Source organism: Triturus cristatus, chromosome 1_1 (genome assembly GCF_964204655.1).
Source record: "Triturus cristatus chromosome 1_1, aTriCri1.1, whole genome shotgun sequence".
NCBI lineage: Eukaryota > Metazoa > Chordata > Amphibia > Caudata > Salamandridae > Triturus > Triturus cristatus.
Genome location: NC_140579.1, coordinates 835,817,061 through 835,835,920, shown reverse-complemented (window position 1 = coordinate 835,835,920; position 18,860 = coordinate 835,817,061).

The following is an 18,860-nucleotide window of genomic DNA, read 5'->3' as shown; positions in this document are numbered from 1 at the left end:
CCTGAAAATAAAGTATCAGGGTAAGAGGGGTAGGCTAATCATGTAGCTGAAAAAGCAAGCTAAAATGTTGATGACTCACTGAATGAAGATGTATCAGGATAGCAAAATTGGAACTGAGTCAAAGCCGTGGAAATAGGCCATCGTTGAAGGGCGTGGAATAAATCGCATTCAATTGTGACCTCTACAAGAAAACATATCAATATAATATTAAAACGCTACTGAGGAAAAGAAAGGGGTAACAGGGTCTAGGAACCAATTCACAACATCCGCAATAACTAACATTGCAATAATGTTAAATAATCGTTAAGCTCCGGTCATGGTAGGAAAGGGGGAGAATGATTAATGCAGCTGAACCTGTGTGTCACATAATTGACAACCTCCAGAATAAAAACACATACTCTAAACTAGTGACCCGACTGCGTGAAAACATTCTTGTGAACCGGGGTGTCCTGAATTAAAAAATTATAACAAATGGACAGAAACCAGCTCGTGGACAACAGGCGCTGAAAACGGAGGTTGCCCATGGCTAAATCAACAAAAAAGGGGGGAGAGAACCTTACCGAACCACAGAGAGGAAGCGCTGAGTCAACCCGCAGTGGATGGAAAGGCGCCGCGTCTAAGGATTTATTTATAACGTGAGAAAGCACGCCGTCCGCCACGCAGCGTACCGGGACGGGCAGCCGCTAAATGCTGGCAAAAGAGTGTAATGGAGGAAAGACATCCAAAGGGTGTCTGCACTCCCTAATGTGAAGAGTTAAAACGATGTTGAAAAATAAAAATAAAAACTTAAGAATAAGGGAGTAAGGGGTCGAAGCATCGACAAAGACAGCAGAATACTTTCTTTGATAAAACAAAAACAAAACGCCATCGTAACGCGAAATTGCATATGATTCAGATAAATAGAACATATCTTCCTAGGCGCTCGCAAAAAAAAAACGTATACATAATACAAAAAGGTGCATTGAATCAAACATTTACACATAAAGTCAGATGGAGAAAAGCTGGATAAACGTAAGACATTTCAACATCATTAGTTAGTAGTTATGGCCATGGTACTTTAAGGAATAGTAAAAAGTCCAAGACGAGCAGCATGAACATCATGAATAAACAAATAATTATTAGTGCAAATAGACAGAGAACAGTTAACAGTCATATTTGTTAGAGCACAAAAGATGAAAAGAATGAAAGGAGTGGCATCTCGGGATTGCTTGCAGGAAGATGTTAGAGTGACATATAATAAAGGGCCAGCTGCTTAGATCTCTTAACCACCCTATCTGCTGAGGCAGGCCAATTGGGCATTACTGGGATCGAGTTCATTCAAACCATTATTGATTGTGTCAAGACGGATCATGAGTTTCGATTCCCTCATAGTGAGGAGTGAGGTTATGTCACCGCCTCTCGGACCCAGTTCGATTTTTTCAATGACAAGCCATTGCATTTGGTCAGGACTGTGGCCCAGTAGATTGTAGTGTTCGACCAGAGGAGCCCCTGCAACACGGCATCTGATCCTGCTCTGATGTTGGAGGACCCTTGCTTTTATTTTTTGCTGTGTTTGGCCAATATACAGGAAGCCGCAAGGACACGTGATCCCGTAGACAACATTCGTGGAATTACAGTTCGTATGGACACGCAACGTGATAGTATGGTGTTTGTAGATGAACTCTTTAGTCTGTGTGGTTGTTGAACATGCTTTACACGATCCACATTTGTAGTGTCCTATGATGGGGGATAGGTTCCAAAGTGACTGGATGGTCGGTTCAACTGGATCATCCATAAAGGAATGTACAACGTAGTCTTTAATGCTCATCGCCTTTTTGAAGGAGTGCATGGGCAGGTTGGGTTGATCAATCTCAGTTGAGACCAGATTCCAATGTTTGTTTATGATTTTCTTAATGGCGTTGCTCCTTGTCGAGAAAGTGGTAACACAAATCATTTTATTTGAAGTGGAGTCATCATGATCTTTCGCCACCAGTAGTGTTTCTCTTGGATTGAACCAAGCCCTCTTCTGGGCTCTCTTGACCAAACGTTTCGGATAGCCCCTTGAGATCAATCTAGTGCTTAGATCTTCGGATTCTGATAGATAGTCTGAACGTTTAGTACAATTTCTCCAGATCCTCAAAAATTGTCCTATCGGGAGGTTATCACGCAAACCGCGTGGATGGTAGCTGCTATACCTTAAAAGGGAGTTGCGCTCGGCAGGTTTCCTGTATAGGGTAGTGCATAGTTGGTTGTTCTCACTGAAAATCTTTAGATCAAGGAAAGGTATCTCATGGGCATCGGATTGGATGGTAAATTGGATGTCCAGATCGCGTTGGTTCAGCCACTCATGGAACGATTTAAGTTGTGCAGCGTCACCATTCCAGATGAGCAAAATGTCGTCGATGTATCGTTTCCATAAATTGATATGACAATGGAAAGGATTGTTGTTCAAGACGTGTAATTGTTCAAAACTGTCTGGAGGTTGTCAATTATGTGACACACAGGTTCAGCTGCATTAATCATTCTCCCCCTTTCCTACCATGACCGGAGCTTAACGATTATTTAACATTATTGCAATGTTAGTTATTGCGGATGTTGTGAATTGGTTCCTAGACCCTGTTACCCCTTTCTTTTCCTCAGTAGCGTTTTAATATTATATTGATGTTTTCTTGTAGAGGTCACAATTGAATGCGATTTATTCCACGCCCTTCACCGATGGCCTATTTCCACGGCTTTGACTCAGTTCCAATTTTGCTATCCTGATACATCTTCATTCAGTGAGTCATCAACATTTTAGCTTGCTTTTTCAGCTACATGATTAGCCTACCCCTCTTACCCTGATACTTTATTTTCAGGTGTCTTTGTTCTCCTCCACCTTGGGAGCCCACCAGCCCCGTTTTCTCGTGATTCAGCTAGGATTCCATTTAAGGGTAACTATGGTGATTTATCCCAGTCAGTCCTATTTATGCCCGCTCTAGGACCCCAGATTCGTTTTTAATTATTATTGTTTCATTATACAGGTGCCCTTCCCCACCCCCTTCACCCCCGCGACCCTGTCCTGATGAAGACCCCGTCAATAAGGACTTAAAATACCTATCCACCCACCTGGGTTTAAGGGGTCGAAACGTCGACTTATCATCTATACCAGTACTTCAATAGTGTATTTTACACTGTGTTTTCTTCTATGTACATGCTTTTTCAAATGATTACATGTCTCAATGAATCTATGTCAGTCTGAATATGTGGCATGAAATACTTTGCCTAAACAATTAAGTTGTGATACTGTTTTGAATTTTTGTGTCACTTGCCTCCCCCTTCCTAATTATCACTATCTACACGTTGCCCCTCCCCCCTCCTTCCCTGGGCACTATCTTGCACCTAATTTTGCATAATTGAATTTGTTGTTGTATCTAAAATGACATGATACGTGTGCAGAGTGTGATTAAATAACACTCATGCTTCCTCTATTGTCGTTTTAATTTCTTAATTTATTCTAATCACTGTGTTCTATATTACATAAACTCTGGGACCCCTTTCCCTATACACCTCTCTGGGGGAGGCATAACCTCCACCCATTCCTCGTCGTCCAGAGCACCCAGGTCTCCCTCCCACCGGTTCCGGAGTGCCGTCAAGTGGTCTGTCAGATTGTTTATGAGTTTGCGGTATACCAGTAATGTCACTTTTGTAGTTAAATAATTGTCCAATAGTCTATCCTCGAGTGGGGAGGCCTCTGGCAGTACTGTTCCCTTAGGTATTGTCGCCCTCAGTGCATGGATAATTTGGAGGTATCTAAAAGTTGCAGATTGCGGCATCTGGTATTCCTTCTGTAGGGCCGAGAAGGTCTTGATGCCCCCCATTCCAAAGATCACCCACCCTCGAGATCCCAATTGTGTCCCACCTATTGAAACCTGCTTGGTGTATCAACAGGCCCAGCCTCTTTGAGTCCCACAGGGGAGTCATCAAGGTGAGTCTGTCGTGCCAGCCTAGTGTCCTGGTTCACTTCTGCTAAATTTGGAGTGTGGTTGAATCCAGGCGCGGAAGGAATCAACAGCGCCTCCCCCGTGTAGTGCCCTAGGATATCTACCTAGTAGCATATTATGACGGTTCATTCAATATGCGGGCTCATTCAGGGGTTTATGTACCCAGTGGTTGATTACTGTGAGCTGGGTTGCCCAGTAGTAGCTTTGCTATTGAGATTCATGATGCCTCCCCCGCCCCACAACAACTGTCGTACTGCTGCATCTGTTTGCTGGAAATACCATCGGGTTAAAGGGTAAGGCGTATTGTGAAGCACATAGAGGAACCTGGGCAGTGCCAACATTTTAAAAAGTGCCGCTCCACCCAAAAGTGATAGGGCAACAAGCCCCAGTGTTGGATATCACTCTTCAGGCAGTTCCATGGGGGAACCAAAGGGCATATTATCAAGGGCCTTATCTCCGCTTTTTTAGCTTTAAAAGCCAAAAAAGCGGAGATAATGTTTTCGCCCTATTAACAAGGAATCTGAAGCGTAAAGGTGCTCATAATAGTCCGTAAACACAGCAGCAATTTGACTCCCTCCCTTGGACGGTGGTTCCATCTCCTTTCCTCACCTCCTGTACCCATCTGGAGGCCTCTGATTTTTTTATCTAGGCATGCCAGCAGCTTGCACTCTCTGTCCCCAACCTCATAGAGGTTTTGTTGCATCGCCCGATATCAGGCTTTTGCTGCCACTTCAGCTATAGCCTTGGACTCAGCCTTTTTTAACGCCAGACAGTGTTTCACCCCTACCTCATTGTTAGTAATCAGTAGAACCTCCAGAGCTTGGATGTCCTGTTCTATTGTGTCTAATTGTGAATGTTATATGCCTCCTTGAGGACACAAACTGATTTTACTGTGCCTGTATTTTTGTCAATATACTCATCCATTGCTTCTTGGATCTTAGACCTAATAAGGGGGATTTGAAAGTACCAGGGATTGATCCTACCCAATCGTATTTGGCTTGGTTCTTCAATTTCAGAATGGACACAGATTGGAGAGTGGTCTGAAATCCCACATGCCAAATAATAAGGCTCTCGGAAATGGGGGGGCCTGTTGGGCCAGAGTGAAGAAATAATCGATGCATGACATACTACCATGAGCCCCCGAGAGATATGTGTATTGTTCTGAGTTGGGGTTTAGACCCCTCCAAATGTTTTGTAGACCCATGGCAGACACAAAGTCATTCAATGCTGTGCTCACCTGGTCTTGTGGACGCAGCGGTAAACGGTCAAGCTTCAGGACAGGGCTGCATTACAATCCCCCCCAATCACCAACACCCCCTCTGGGAGGTTCAGGAGAAGAGCCCCTAGTTCCGGCAAAACCAGGGACTGTTGTCTGGTGGGAATGTACATCAATATTAAATTGGAGGAGTGACCCTCCCAACCACCAGAGACCGCCACCAGTCTTTCCTGTGGGTCATGTATAACCTTTGGATTTGTAAAGGGAAAGGAAGTGCGTATCAAAATACCAACTCCTCTGGGGCCTCTAGTGTATCTGGAGTGTGCAATTAATTTATAGCCCCATCGGTTGAGTGGACAATATTGTGTTCCCTGGATATGCATTTCTTGCAGGAGGACTACATCCGGTGCGTGTCTTTTTAAGTATTGGAGGACCATCCCCCTTTTTATTCTGTCCCCCAGCCCATTTACATTCCAGGAAAGGACTTTGAACCCTTTATTCTTACTCAGGGGGGGCATGGCATCTGGTCTTCGGAGGCTGACTGGGGGCATGGAATCATTCTGGTCAGTTCTTAAAGCATTCATGGGCATAAAGTTGGTCTAGGTCAACCCAAGGATATTGGAACAGCCTGATGTTTGGGGCTGCGAACCAGTCAGCAAGTTGTCGGTCCTCGTCCGTTGTGGAAACAGTTGTCGAGGATGGCAAACACTTGTACAAAACCAGTCCCAGTCCCAAACTTCTCCGCCTCCCTGTCTCCCTGCACTATGGGTTTTAAACTGCCCGCCACCCCAACTATGCAGAGTGCTTCCAACCCTGAAACACATTTGAAACTTTTGGGGAGCGGAAGCTGCAGCCCCAGCCATTCGCCACCCCCCAACTTAACATCATGTATTCACTGCTAAACTGCGTCCCAGTCCAGCCTAAGATCCGCTCAATTTAGATTTCTCATGGCTTCTTTACCATAGGAAGTTTCTTCTGGACATTCCAAGACAAATATGCCCCAGGGATGTCTCCCTCAGCTTGCATATTATACTGTCCCGCTGTCTAATTTTTCGTTCTCAGTGAAGCAATGGCATCATTCATATTGGGCGATCGGTCTCTGAACGTCCCTGCCTCCCCGTTTGACCCATGGGGCATCTCGTGATGGCCCTCCTCGGTGCGAAACTGTTTTCTTCATCGCCCCTCTCCCTGCAGCCTCCCGGCCAACTGTTTGCCATTTCTTCAGCCAGGACCAGGCTTGTTCTGGAGTTTCAAAGAACCAAGTTTTGTTATCGGCCACAGCCCTCAGTCTGGCCTGGAAGAGAATTGTATACTTCAGTTATTTTTCCCTTAGAGCTTTCTTCACCTCTAGGAACGAGCGTTTCATTCTTTGAACTTGGAGGGTAAAGTGCAGAAAGAACGTGATCATATTGTTTTCCCATTCCACCAGGGGTGCAGTGTGAGCCACCTGCAGTATCATGTCCCAATCCCTGAAATGAAAGATTGGGGCTATAATTGGACGTGGGGGATTTCCTGGTCCCATCGCTGCTCCGGCACCCGATGAGCATGCTTCACCAAGAAATATTTTAACAAGCTTTTGGGTTGGAGATGTTGGAGAACCAGATCTTCCAGATCAGGTCAACTGACGGGCCCTTCGCTCTGTCCGGGACACTAAGAATATGGATGTTGTTTTGCCAAGAGCGGCCCTCAGCGTTTTCTATTCTAGTTTCCAACACTAAGTTCTTTCAATTCCCCTACTTGGATTCGAAGAGCTTTAGTCTCGGTTTGGGGCGCAGCGATAGAGTCTTCATTTTCTTTGACCTGTGCCCCCATGTTTCGCAGATCAGCTCGTATCAAAGTCACTTCCGTCGAGACCGTATCAATCTTGCCTTCCAAGGAGGTTTGCACTTTTTGTATAGCAGCCATGAAATCTTGCAGGGTTAGAGAGCCGTCCTTTTCGTGCTTTTTTTTTTTTCAATTTGTTTATTGGGTTTTACAAAGAAACTGGGCATAAGAAAAAATCCAATGATATCAAAGGTATCAAAAAGAAACATGTTGTTGAAAACACCAGCATGATAATGACAATATGTAGACATGCACACACATAACAATGACAGTTGAGCCTTCGAGTGCCACAGTACTTAACCTGAAATGCAAAGTCAGTATACATGTCAGCCTATTCCCGCAAATATCAAATGCAATGGAACAAAGTAACAAGCCAAGCAGCAATACGATCAGATTGAGAGGCATCAATCATCAACCCCTCATAATGAGTATGTGAGGTACAGCAGTGAGTCACAAAAGTAGGGGGCACTTAATGCACATTTCGAGTCTCTACTTGGTGTTCCAGGAGATACATTTTGAAAGGGTTCCAAATGTCTCGAGGTAGGGACAAAAGTGGGAGCTGCTCAGCATAGAGGTTTGCTTGGTCCTGCCAGAGTGCCATGCCGTTGATCCAATCCTTGAATTTGGGCGCACAACTGCGGCCCCAGCGGCAGGCCACACGTCGTCTGTAAAGGAGGATGGTGAATGAAACAAACTTGCGGTGCGACACTGGTATCTCCTCCGTGTACCCCAGTATTGCGAGGAGAGGGGAAATTGGGATATGTAGGGAGGTCATTAACTCCCGCGCTTTGAAAACCTGCTGCCAGTATGTGAGAACTGAATTACAACTCCACACTAGATGCAGGAAGTCAGCGGCTTCCGCCCCGCATCTGTCGCATTGATCTGTTTCGCGTAAATTGTATCTATGCAATTTGATCGGGGTGTAATAGATGCGGTGCAGAAATTTGTAGTGAGTAATGCGTAGCCGACTGCTGGAAGATACTTGTTCAATTTGCTTACAGCAATACAGCCACTGTTGGTCTGTGACCTCGTGGCCAAGTTCAGCCCACTTGGTACAGGATGCGCAGGGTTTGTAAGTTACGTCTGTATATAAGCTTTGATAGAGTGTGGACACCAGGTGGGATGAGCTGGTGGTACGCAGAACATGATGCAGGGGAGCTACAAAAGGGGGCTCTTGAGGGTAAGAAGGTGTATACTCCTTAAAACCTTGTCTTAGTCGGACATAGAGAAAGAGATTTATGGGAGAGGGCGGTGTATCTTTAAATAACTACTGCGAGGTGTGAAACTTGCCATTGAGGTATAGGCCCCCCCCCAGCAATGAATGTTATGTTTAGCTTTAGTCTTTGTGAAGACACCCTCTTGCAAGACAGGCATCTTTGGGTGGTATGTAAGCGGCAGTAGTGGGGAATATAATATGGGAGCTTGTAAGTGACGAGCGATGAGATTCCACGTCGAGTGGGGTAGGGTCTGCCAGCCAGTGTTCAGTTGCGACATGGGGTGTATATCTGGGGGGATAGACCCAGTAATGGACATAGTGTGCCTGGGCACAAAAATAGTATAGTTCTAAGTTGGGGACATCAAACCCCCCCTGAGAATAAGGTCGTGTGAGTGTATCCCACTGCAAGCGCGGTTGTTTGCTGCCCCAAACTAATCTTATTAGCCCCGAGTGAAGCTGAGAGAAGAACGGCCTGCCCGGGTCATACGGTATATTTAAGAACAAATATAAGAGCTTGGGGAGTACAAGCATTTTGATGAGCGAGATCCACCCTGCAATAGTAAAGGGGAGGGCATTCCACCGTGTGATACTGCAAGTGATGTGCTCTAGTGTACTTCCATAATTGAGCCTCATTAACTCCTCGCTTTCACTGGTAACATGTATCCCCAAATATTTCACCTCAGTGGCGCACCATTCTATGGGGAAATCAGTAGGGAATTGCTCTGCGGATATTGTGAGAGGAAAAATTTGTGATTTTGCCCAATTAATATGAATTCCAGAGAGGCCTCCGAATCAAACAAATTCTCGGAGGATCGGGTTGAGGTTCTGTTGGGGATTTTTGACGTACAGGGTAACATCATCAGCATTTAATGAAATGAGAATCGGGCGGAGAAAACACCGTAGGGCTTTTTCCTGATGCTGCTGTCTAATTTTAGCCGATAGTGGCTCCATTGCAAGGGCAAACAGGAGGGGAGAAAGCTTACTTCTTCCTTGGAGCTTCTCTGGACCTTGACTTGTGCTGCTCTCCAGGAAGGATTTGCCACCTTCTTCACTGGCAGCCCCGTTGTCATGCAGGCTCAGTGTAGGAAAGAAGGATCTGCTTCTTATGGTTACCCCCATTTTTTGCTTGATGTAACACTGTTTTTGACTAGTCTGACTGGGATCCTGATAATCAGGACCCCAGTCTATCTGCTTTCTCCCTGAACTGTTATGTTATGCACTTAGGTACACTCCAGATTGGATACTGAGGTACCCTTGTCAGTCCCTCGTATATGGTACACATGTACCCAGGGCATGGGTACCCCAAAGGCCTCCCATGGGCTGAATCATGTATCATGCCACCCATGAGAGGCCATGCAAAATTGAACTACAGGCCTGCCATTGCAGCCTGTGCAGGTCGTTGCATGCACCACCTACTTAAGATATAGGTTTACTATATCTAAGGGTCACTTTACTTAAAACCTATAAGTCACCCCTATAGCAGGCCTTTACAATGCTGAGGGGAGGGTGCTTGGTTCTAAGTGAGAGGGTGCCCCTGCATGAGCAGGACACCCCTACAGCCTACGGAGTCCATTCTCTTGGGTTGTCAATGAATCAGCCATATACTACTTTAGAGGGGCATTACGCGACCACGGGATGACCAACTCTCAAACGGCTGAAACAAACCCTATTGTGTTTGGTGTCAAATAATTTGGAATCATACTCCCACACCGGTAACCGGTGTGGTAGGTATGATTCACCCCTCAGACGCCTGCTTTGTGAGGTCCCTGGTGTTCCCGGTACCAGCCTTCTAGCTCCGGACAGCACAAAATGGTTGCTGCTGACCAGAGACACATTTCTCCCATCCTGCTGCTGAGACAAGCTCGAGCAGGGGAAGGCAGAACGGTAGGTATCCTGTCACAGGGAGGTGTGACCACCTCCCAGACAGGATTTATTGTATTAGGGCTGGGTGGGTGTGCTTGCCAGCGATTGAAAGTCTGCATGAGGGGCACATTTGGTGTCCCTGTGCATAGTCCAGTTCAAACCAGTCGTGGGAGCCGTTGGCTCACGCTCTGGCATAAAACTGGACAAATGACATGGGAGTAACCTCCCCCTGTTCATACTCTCCCCTGGGAGGTCCCCTGAATCTTTCCAACCCTCTCCCGTGAGTACTTAAGGGCTTACCTGGCTGTAGACCTTAGATTCGCCATGGACAAGAATCAGAACTGAAACCACTGCACTTTGACCGTCTGGGCACTCTGGACTTCGCTGGACTTTGTTTGGACCTGACTTCATCTCCTTCTCATCCCGCTGCATCATCTGTGCCTGTGCACCATACAGGATCCGTTTAGGACCTGTGGAGCATCCAAGACACCTGAAGATAATCTCCCTTGGAATGAAGGAGTCAATCCCCTGCATTTGCAGGCACCGCAACACTGCTGACCGGTCTGCTGATCCCGAGATCCTACGGACTCCAAAAGGCTCAGCAACACAGGAGGTGGGCTTCTATGTCCCTCAAGGTCCAAGCTGCCCTTTCACCAAGTTTTAGGTCAGAATCCCTCGTGGGGGCTGCAACACCCCTACCCCTGTGCCTCGCGTACTTTTGCAAGTGCATGTACCTATTGGCAATCCTGCAATAAGTGCATTGGGCTCCAAGTAGACCCAACCTTGGACATCTTCTTCCACAAAGATCTTCAACCACCTCGCACAGTGTGCTCCGTGGCCTGTCATTTTGTGAAGTTGCTCGAGGTCCTCTCGCGACTCCTATGCTCCCCGCCAGTGAGTCCAATTGAGGGTCACCTTTTATTTTCTTGGGCTCCCCTGGTTGCTCCAGGCTTGCCCCGGCTCCCTCAGCTGTGGTGAGACTCCTGGACCTTGCTGGTCCGAACCGTACACTTCCTTGACCTTCTGCGTGAGTTGCTGGTGCCAAGGCTTGTTGGTGTTCCCGCCCGATGCCGTACCCTCAGCACTTGACATCCTTCGTGGGACACCTCGCATCTGGCTCCTGGTCATCCTCAACGTCTCCTGGTCTCCACAGCTGCAGAGTCAAGATCCCCGTCAACTATCCTGAAGCACCCGACATCGGTGGACATTCGTCTTTGAGCCCCTGGTCACTCTCAAGTGACCCCGACTCTGTACCCTCTGCTCTCAGGTACTCTTAAACAAGGATCCATGTTTGGATTCCAATGGAAATTCTTCTCCTTTCCAGCAGGGGCTCTTCTTCGAAGTCATCCATTGGGTTCAACTGCGGTTTCTGACACCACTTCACACCTATGCACCAGGCTTCCCTGGGTTAGGTAACTTGGATACTTCGGTATCCACGGGTAGGGTGGCTCTCCAACCTTCTGTCTTCCATGGGGTTTCTTCATAGTCCACTGGCAAGGGTCCCTAATCTTTAAAAATCCTACTGCGACTTACCCATAGACTTGTACGGAGCACGCAGTGGTGTACTCACCCTGCACACGCACTCCGTGGGGTCCCTAACTACTCACCTTGGGTGGTTCCTTGGGGTCCCAGCAATTCTCTGGCCTCTCTGCATTGTCCTGACTCGAGTCGCGGTTCTAGTACCACTTTTTTAGTTTATGGTTTGGTCCCCCCTGGGGCCCACTGTGTATTAGTGCTATTTACTGTGATTTCTTTGCTATACTATTGTATGCTTTATGTCTATCTCCATGTGGGAGATACTGGAATGTACTAGAGAGTATTTTGCAATAAATACATATTATTATAAATAACTTGTGTGGTTCTCTTTTCATTTAATCTATACTATAAGATTGCATTCTGGTAAAACAATCTGCTTTACACTTCTTCAAGACTCAGCCTGAAGGCTCCTCTCCACAGCTACCACTTGGATAGCTTTCTCAGGTTGTCTAAGACCTCTTAAATCACCATAAGGGTTGTCTGGACTGGTGCAATGTGCCCACTTACATTAGTGGACAGCAGATCGCAGGCCAGCCTCACACACTCTGTATCTCGAATGCATGCTCTGCTGACCTGCAAGACAAAAGCAGGTCTGCGAGCTATGCAGGAAGCCCTGGTAGTCCTGGCACGAACCTCCCGTTCCTGGGAGATGGCAGCAGCACAGTATGTGTCTGTCTGATATTGCGCCTCTGTGTTGCAAGGAGCGTCCAGCACCCTACCAGCTGGCACTGTGGGAATGTTTGGCGGTAATGCCGGGGGACAACAGCCCCAGAAAGCTAAGTGCTAAGGGTACAGCTCCAGAGGCCCGTGTGGACTGGGAGCCCCCGGGTGGACCACCTGTGAACCTCAGATGTCTCTTGTGCTTCCACTTGCTTCTCAAGGCCCGTTCTCTTCAGCCTCACCTCACCAGCCACAGACCACACAAGCTTCAAGCCTAAACTGAGCCCTTCAAGAAGCTCCTCTGCTTCTGCTTCCTACGTCCTGCATCAGACTCTGCACTGCTAACCATGAACTCTTGATTCTGTTGTGTAATGTCAGTGGTGCAATATATATAATCTAGGCCTATTTCAAAGTCTGTCAGCACGCTTTTCTCTTTTATTCATTTTTACACTCTGTTTATGAGATTATCTGTCCTTACTGTTCAGTCAACACATGGAGTCTTCCCACTGCTTGGATGCACATATTTTTGGGGATGCGTATTTATTTTTCCTCAACAGGCTTTGATCCAGAGCAGGGGATAGAAAAAACCCAAAAGTAGGAAAGAGGGAAGAGAAAGGCAGACACACAGTGACACAGGGACAGAACAGGGATAAACAAGCACCTGCAAGAGTGAGAGAAAGAGGCAGGGAGTGAGGTAGAAGCAAGACACTGCGATGTTGTATTTAGCATACCAACATTTAATAAGGCCAGCCGCGGGCATCTGAGCAAAACTTTGGGCCCTGGGACTTATTCTTTTATAAATGAAGCACTGCCTATTGCTCTTCCTTCCAGAAATCTATTCACTGTTTGTCTCCTTTCCTACCTGATTCTTTTTATTTACCATCCTACTGCCAAGAAACCTAATTTCTCAACTTTATCTCTGAAACCCCCAACGCATCTTGTTTTGATGCCTTTATAAATTGTGCGCTGCTCACATGTGCACAGTGGATGATTTCCAGTGGTGCCTTGATACTGAAAATTATAAACATAATACAATCCTGCAAGTAGGAGTATACTATCATTATGCTAAATTAACAGGATCTTATTTAAGGTTTCTCAGATGTGAAACTTTAACAAAAAGTGACGGGTATCCCCTCTGCCGTATTACAAGTGCCAAACATAGGCTGTAATGCTCTTTGTAATAAAGTGAATGAGAAATCCTCCATGGCTGTCATGTAATTGTAATTGTAATTGGATTTATATAGTGCTTACTACCACTGACGAGGCGTCAAAGCGCTTTACAACGAATAGCACGCTACTCCAGAACCCAAGGTTAGAGGTTAGTCCAGTGGTTATTGTTCGTTATTTTGATTAGTTATGTGCTCTCAAGAGAAATTGCATCCATTTACTCCAGTTCCTTTGTTTTATATTAATACCAGGTAAGTGTGATGATTAGTGGAGGCTCTGTGGTTTCAGGTGAACTGTTGGTGGGATAGATAGGCTGGCAGAGATTAGTTATTGTTAGATTACAGGGATATGGATTTAAAGAGGAGAGGTTGTGATCTATAAAATGAGGTATCAGCCAAATTAAGAATTACAATAAGAATGATTGGGGCAGACAGGTAAAAGACAGAGGAGACTATTGTTTAATTAAACTTCTATGGGGGGCGTGGCTTGGCCGGCTGCAAGATGGCCGCACTCTAAGTGGGCTCCGAAGGCCAAGCGAACAATCCACCATCATCCTACAGACCACCTCTCCTCACCTGCTGCCAAACCACTTTTTCGGAACCAGCACTTCCCGGGACATCGATTGCTCTCGCTCCATCTCCCGAAGACGTCTGTGGGCTGAGATCTGCCGCCCGGCTGTCGCACTGGGCCCTTGCCTCGAGGCCGCTCCGGCCCTCCTCCTTCGGCTGCAGTGCCGGGCTCGGGGAGCTCCACATCGCCCACTGGGCGCCGACGTACCATCTTCAACCTGCTCCGGTGAGTGACCTTGGCGCCGCGGCCCGTTCTGGCGAGGGTGGAGGCCCATGGACTGTGCCACTCGGCCCGGGCCTCTGCGACCAGGGCGTCTCCCCCTATTCCTCCGCGCCGCATCCCCAGGCGGCGGGAGGGGCCTGGGCCTTGTGGTGTCAGTGGCGTGCCCCCCACGTCTCCCCGCTAGTGGGTTCCCGGATCAGCATGCGCTCCCAGTTGCAGCTGGCGTACTCTCTGCTGACCGGCGCCTTCCCTCCGTACTCAGCCCTGCTGGCATTCCCTGCACTTCCAGGTCTACCGCCCCTGATCTCCGCCGCCCTCCACACCACTGCCTTGGCGGTGGCCTGGCTCTGGAGCCCCTGGTCTGCTGTGGGGCGCTGCCTCAGCCCAGTGGGCCCGCCTCCTGGCTCGGGGATGGGCGTGAGGCCCACCGTCCAGCGCTGTGTGGCCTTTGCGGCGGAATCCTGGTGCCACCTCCACAACCCTACTGCTTGCTGCCGTTCCCTTCACCAGAGCCTGCATCTCTGCACTCACCGGACCTGAGATGACCTGGGGGCCTGTGCGGAGTCTGCTAGTACCTGTGGCCCCGCTCCGTGGTGCCGGCCCCCGCAGTCCTGGGTGCTGCGCCGGAGTAGGCATTCCTCACCGCCTCCCGCACGGCGCCCCCCCCTGGCTCTGTCATCACTGCCCCGGCTGGGCGGACCGCCTGCTGCTTGCCCAGTCACTGCAGGCGGCCTCCTGTCTGCACCATCTAGCCCTTGTGTGTGCCACACTGACTCTCCCCTGGCTGCGCTGCCCTCACAACGCTCACTCTAACGGATGTGCTTCACCGCTGCAGCCCCTGGCGCTCCTGGCCGGCGGGGGCCGGCTGCGGCTGCCCTCTGGGCAATACCCCTCCTGGCTGGTGCCCCTTGGACTTCGACGCCTGCTCTGGGGTGGTGGCTCCCTTGCTGTGCTTCTGTCCGTAGACTCCACTGGCCGTCCCCCCCTCTCTCTGCCCCGGCGGAATTGACAGTTCAACATGGGGAGGACGGACCCAAAGCAGCCAAAACTTGCCTTCGACCAGCGTAGATCGACCCACCAGGATGGTGCTGGTTTGGATGGAGGCGACGGGCCAACCACCATGTACGCGCCTCTGGCCCATGATGACGACCTGAAGGCCATCATGCTTGATGTTAAATCGATGGTCACGGGCATCGCTTCCCAATTGGACCAACTTTCTACCTGTCTGGACTCGGTAAAGGCTTGTGTCGACTCCCACGACTCTCGCCTCCTACACGTCAAGTCCAGGATCTCCGACACCGAGGACGAAGCCACCCGGGGCCATCACAAACTGGCACAGATGGACAAACTTCTAGAGGTCATCCGTAATAAAGAATGAGGACTTAGAGGCGCGCTCCCGTCGGAGCAACCTCCGTATTACTGGAGTGCCGGAGTCCACAAATATTTCCAGCATAGAGGACTTCGTGGAGCAACTAGCCAAAGAAATTTTCGGGGACGTTCTTTCTTCCATTTTCATCGTTTAACGCGCCCACCGGTCCCTGGGCCTCTGCCCTGGTCCCGGCCTGCCTCCTCACCCCATCGTTGCGAAAATTCTCAATTTCAGAGACCGGGACGCTATCCTTCGAGCAGCCCGGGACAGGGGCAAAATCAGTCACCAGGGGAACTCACTATCTTTTTACCCCGACAAAACACCCTCTGTCCAGGCTGCCCGTCGAGAATTCCTCCCTACAGAAACATGAGGTCTCATACTCTTTGGCCTACCCGGCGAAGCTGCGGGCCCGGCAGGGTGCAAAAATGCTGCTATTCCCGGACGCAAAGGACGCCCTTGCCTTTGCCAAGAAGCTGGACAAGTCAGTCCGCTCATCGCCCTCTGGTTCTTAGACCATCTCTTCTGACCGCCTCAGCGACAATGACTAAAAGAGCGGGGACTATCTTGCTGGTTCCTGTCTGACTGTGGTCTGCTGTACCTCTTGCTTGGCCACCCTGCTTCACTGCAGGGGTGTATGCTGAGCTTCGCCATGCCCTCACAGGATAATTCCCTTCTCTCATTTTGCCTCCCCTTTACCAAGTTGTGGGTTCCCTGGGTGGGTTGGGGTGGGTTCTCAGCCTGATTGGGAGGTTGGTGTGGGTGCGGGGTGGGTGGGTTTTCTGGAATGTTTTCGGGGTTGAGGAGTTGGGGTTGTGGGGTGGGGGGGTTTGGGGGAATGTTCTCGACATTTCCAGCCCTGATCTGGTGCCCCCAGAAGTGGGGTTTTGGACTGCACTGTATCCAGAATGTGCTCCATTGGGTGGGGGTGAGAGGTTTCCTTGGTGTTTCTTTTGCCACATTGGTTTGTTTCATGTTTCTGCTTTCACAGTTTGCTATTTCTGCTACTCTGCTTCACCACATTACTCGGCCCATTAGGGGCTGCATCCTGGTGCACAATTCCCATTTTACCCTGTCAGGTGATTGTCCCTTCCCACGAGCTGTCCACCGCCTTCTGCTGGCTCCTCTAGGTCAACGGTCCACTGCTGCAGCTCGCGGACGGTATCCGCACGCTTCCCACGCACCTGCCCGGCTCCTCTTTCAGTCACGATATGCACGCCCAACACACATGACGACTATCCCGCCCGATGGCCCTCTGCACCGCATTTCACTACTTTATCCTGCTCCCCACATCATGACTGACACCGTCTGCTGGACGTCGAATATTCGTGGTCTGAATGATCACCGAAAGGCCAGGCTCATCCACTCACACCTTCACAGGCACAAGGTCGACATCTGCCTCTTGCCACCTCCACCAGACTCCAGTCGCGCTACTGGGGTGAAACGCATTCCTCTTTTTACTCTTCCTATTCCAGGGGGGTGTCCATTTTAATCAGACGGGGGTTTCCTTGGCACTCCACGCAGGCACTCACGAACCCGGATGGACGGTACGTCATACTGCACGGTACTCTTCTCTCCCAACCCATGACAGTTGCTGCTGTGTACAGGCCGAACACAGACGACCCTGACTTTTTCTCTCACGTATGGCATCTTTTCTCCTCCCTAGATCCGGCTGCCATTCTTTGGGAGGGTGATTTCAATGTTGCACTTTCGGCGTCCCTGGACCGTTCCGGCCCCCACTCCCCCCATCCCCGCTCCGCTGCCCTTCTGCAATCTCTTCTCACTGACAATGCGCTATATGACGTCTGGCGTCACTCCCAGCCTGAGCCCATGAGGGCACATGCTTGACTGGTGCTCGTGGACGCTGGTCCCGCATCGATCTCTGGATCACTTCTCCTGATGTCCTCACATGGCTCTCTTCCGCAACCCCTATGGCACGCACCTTTTCTGACCATGCGCCGGTCCAAATCTGTCTTCGTCCGCCGGACTCCCCTCGCCGCACTTTCACATGGCGGCTCCCCCTGAACGCCCTCAGAGATGCTGTCTTCTGCGACGAAATCCAAACGGCGTTCACTAACTACTTCGATCTAAACACGGGATCCGTAGAATCCGTGTCTACCCTCTGGGAGGGCTTTAAAGCAGTAATATGTGGCGAATGTATCGCTAAACAAGCCGGGGTTCTCCGCTCCATCCGCTATTCGCTGGACAGACTAGAAACCGAAATCAAGGCTCTTGACGCTGCTCAGGCGGCCAACCCCAGTCTGGAGATTCTCGCGAACCTGCGGGCGAAACACACGGAATTCGCTGAAGAGGCGGACCGGGAGCTCTCCTTCCTTGGCAGGGAGGCTCGAGCGCGTCGTTTCGGCGAGGGGCGACAGGCCGGGCAAGACCCTGGCTAACCTGTTGTGCCCCCCTCGTTCCGCATCATACATCACGGCCCTTCGGGATGGCGGACCCCACAGGACTACATCCCCCGAGGAAATCAAAGCCCGTTTTACGGACTACTACTCGCAACTCTACTCACCCGGCCCTCCTCCGGCGCGCAAGGCTTTCGAACGATATTTCGACAGCATCTCGCTCATCTGGCTTGAGGCCCATCATCGTGAACTTTTGGACAAGCCCTTTTCCCGGGAGGAGATATTGGCCGCCATCAATAGTTTATCCAGTGATAAGGCCCCGGGTCTCGACGGCCTCCCCGCCTCTTTTTACAAGACGTTCGCTCAGCTGCTGGTGCCCCACCTGGCCGCCATGTATAACAACTCCTTTGACACAGGCTCCTTCCCCCCTCCCTCCGGGAGGCCATGCTTACACTTCTGCTCAAGAAGGATAAACCCGCTGACTGTCGGGATTCCTACCACCCCCTCTCCTTAATTAATATTGACAAGATCTTTGCTAAATTACTGGCCACTTGTTTACTCTCCCTTATGCCTCTTATCGCCCTCCCCGACCAGTTGGGCTTCATACCTGGTCGTGCCACTTCTCATAATCTTAGGACCATTTTCTCGGTACTTCACCAAATTAACCCCGGTCTCCCTGCCGTTGCGGCTCTGCACGATGCCACAAAGGCATTCGATACGCTTGAGTGGCCTTTTTTGTTTTTCCTCCTGCCACGCCTCGGTTTCAGCACCTTTTTTATCCGCAAAATCTCACTTCTCTACACCCATCCCTCCGCACGCCTTCGGATCAACGGGCAGATGTCGGATCCCATCGCGATTGAGCGTGGCACGCGGCAGGGCTGCCCACTCTCCCCTATGCTCTTCG